Genomic DNA, 3,297 nt, shown 5'->3' on the forward strand with positions numbered 1-3,297 from the left:
TTAGTTTTGGTCAGCAAGTGTCAAAAACCACCACCACAACAACCCCCCGCCCCTCCCACCCCCCCCCGAAAAAAAACCAACAACAGTTTTGTTCTGGTCTGCTCACCACCAGGAAACGAGTGTGTCGAAACGAAAGTTGTGAGCTGGGATGTAAATGTTTCCTGCAGTCTGTCAACAATGATCAGCATCTCACCGTTTTAACTCTCTCCGGACGAAGGAATGCTCACGCATTCCTACACAAAATGCATTCGGATTCGGACGAAGGAATGGAATAGCATTCTTCGAAAGTAAAATTCCATCACGCGCTGTACATGTGATTTTGTGATTAGCCAAGCAGAGTGCGCTATTCTGGGTCACTCCACAATCGAACAGTATGATTGGTCAGCAAGGCATGTGTGGCCTGTCTCGCACACACGCTGACAAAGTCACTGACCGGTCGTCTGCTCGCGTACCAGCCTGTTAGCAAAGCGGGCTCTTCTCAGAATGTTGTGAAGCGAACAAGACAGCGACGGCAATGTTTTAGGGTTGCCGAAGTACTTGAAATGCTACAAACTGAAGGGTCGGACATTGAAGAGGTGGATGATGACGAAGAAGAAAGCAAATTTAATGCAGAAAGCAAGCATGGGAATGGTGATTCGGGGTGAAAAATTGGCAGTATTTTCTACATATGGCAAAACTGTAAAAATAAGATGAGAAATTTGATTATTTTATATGTACTAGCTCAACACGTAATAAACCAGTTCTGAAAGTTTCATTTTCTTACACAGTATTTTGTATTTTTTGTAATTTTTTTCCAAACCCTTACAAATGGGCCGTCTGTGGGGAAAAGCAAGGGAGAAAACTTGTCGTCCCGAGTGAGTTAATGTGAAGGCAATGTTAGGACCAAATTTATCCATACTTTAACCTTTTTCTGACTTTATCATGGCTTTCCAGTTTGGAAATTTCATGTTAAAAGCTCCAACACAGAAACCTCACAGGATGGAGAACCTTTGAAGAGCCCCAGTTCAAATATTCAATATTTTTGTGCTTTTGTTTTATCAATCCATTTCTTTTGTAAGTAATCTGTTTGAGAGATTTCATGAAATGACTATATTTCAGTGAATATTTTTTCTCTAAATGACTAAATCTCAGGGAACATTTTGTCTCTTATCTTAAAAAAGAAAAGAAACAACAACAACAAAAAACCCAACAGATCATAGGGCCAGATCACATGCACATGCACTGTGTAGGTCAAGTTTAACTCTTTCCATACGAACGGCGAAAGAGACGATGTTAACAGCGTTTCACCCCAATTACCACCATCAAAATATTGCAAGCAGAAGGCTCTTATACTGAAGACGTGAATGTTGACAGAGAATACCACAATTCTGACGACGGAAGCTAAAGGTTGGGTCATTCAGACACCCTCTGAACATCCGAGGGGTCTGTGTAGAGGAGAAGAGAGGACTGGCTGTACTGAGTGAGTTAACAGTGACATACCAAAAAGGCAAAACAAGTGGGCCTGTTTATTTTGATGGTTGTTGGTGAAAGATTAGGCATTAAGTGACGAGGCCTTTGTACAAAGTGTTCTGCAGACAAAGAATTGGGTGACCTTCTTCACCTCTCACAAACTACTGATGTGATTCGCTTTTTCATTTCCTGTCAAGAACTTGTATTGCTCAAGCGTTGGTTTAGATATTATTAGCGCTTACTGTCTGTTGGCATCATAACAACTCATGCTGATGTGTCTTGTTTGTTTGATACAGGTGATAAAGATGAAAAAAACCACACAACTAGACATTTGTGTTCTGACGTACTGTCATCAAAATAAATTCCATTGGGAATTTACAAGCCTATCACATACCATATGAGCAAAAGAATGCCAAGTCACCAAGGATGCTGTTTTTTTTATCATTTTTATCAAAAACATGGTCCTGAGAGAGTGTAAATAGTGTAAGACCTTCACACTGAGTGTATAACACAACATTCTTTCTATGCTTTTAGCCAGCAGGCGAGGACTGAAGAAATAAGAAAGATGGCTGGAGGGTACCTTGCAAGCATATGGAATGATCTCCCCTCTGTGCGCTCTCATGCTTCTTGCCCACTGCGCACTCTGCAAAGACAGCGTGTGACTGGTTCAGGCAATCCAGCCATTTGAGACCAGCGTCTGAACCATTTGCATCGGTTCACACCTATCTGCGTTGTAAAGATTGCGAATCAAATGAGGAAGCCAGCACTGCATTGCTGATGAAAGTAAAATTAAGTGATATCTATGTAGGATTGATTCGTAAAATCAATTTGTCATTTTTCATAAAAAGCTTTGAAATGACGAGCACAGCCCTCCCAATGGTTATAAAATCAAGTGCTAGTCATGTAGGATTAATCTTTAGAAATAATCTAAGTCACTTCTAGTCATGGCTCTGAAATGCTGAGCACAACCTTTCCCATGATTATAAATATAAAGTGCTAGTTATGTAGGATCAATCTTTAAAATCAATTTCATTCATTTCAAACCAAAGGTCTCAAATGATGGGCAGAACCTTTCCTATGAATGTAAAATTAAATGCCAATTATGTAGGAATAATCTTTAAAATTAATTTGTCACTTCTGGTCATGGCTCAGAAATGCTGAGCACAATCTTTCTCATGATTATATGATTAAGCGCTAGTTACGTAGAATTAATCTTAAAAAATCAATTTAAGCCACCTCTAGTAATGGCTCTGAAAATTAAGCACAACCTTTCCTATGATTATAAAATTAAGTGTTAGTTATGTAGGATTACTCTTTAAAATCAACTCATTTCATATCAAAGGTCTTATATAATGGGCACAACCTTTCCTATAAATGTAAAATTAAGTGCTAGTTATGTAGGATTAATCTTTAAAATCAATTTACAGTCAATTCTAATTAAAGGTCAGAAAATACCGAGCACAACCTTTCCTATGAATATAAAATCAAGTGCTAGTTACGTAGGATTAATTTATAAAATTAAATCAAGTGACTTTGAATCAAGACTATATAAAATGAGCGCAACCTTTCCCATAAATACAAAACTAAGTGCCAGTTATATATGGTTAATCTGTAAAATTAATTCAAGTCACTTATAAACCCATCTCTGAAATGAGCTCAGAGCAGAAAAATACCAATTTTTGAAAAAATAAGGTAATTGCAGGCAAATGTCATCTGGAGGACTGCGTGACGACTGTGACTATGTACGACACCTGTAGCTGCCTAACCCACTGGAAAAGATAGCCGATGAAATGAAACTGAGACTGCAACAAGCTCACACTGCTGCCCACTTTTGTTCAAGCGAGTAGA

The sequence above is a fragment of the Babylonia areolata genome, chromosome 31, assembly GCF_041734735.1.
Source record: "Babylonia areolata isolate BAREFJ2019XMU chromosome 31, ASM4173473v1, whole genome shotgun sequence".
Classification (NCBI taxonomy): Eukaryota; Metazoa; Mollusca; class Gastropoda; order Neogastropoda; family Buccinidae; genus Babylonia; species Babylonia areolata.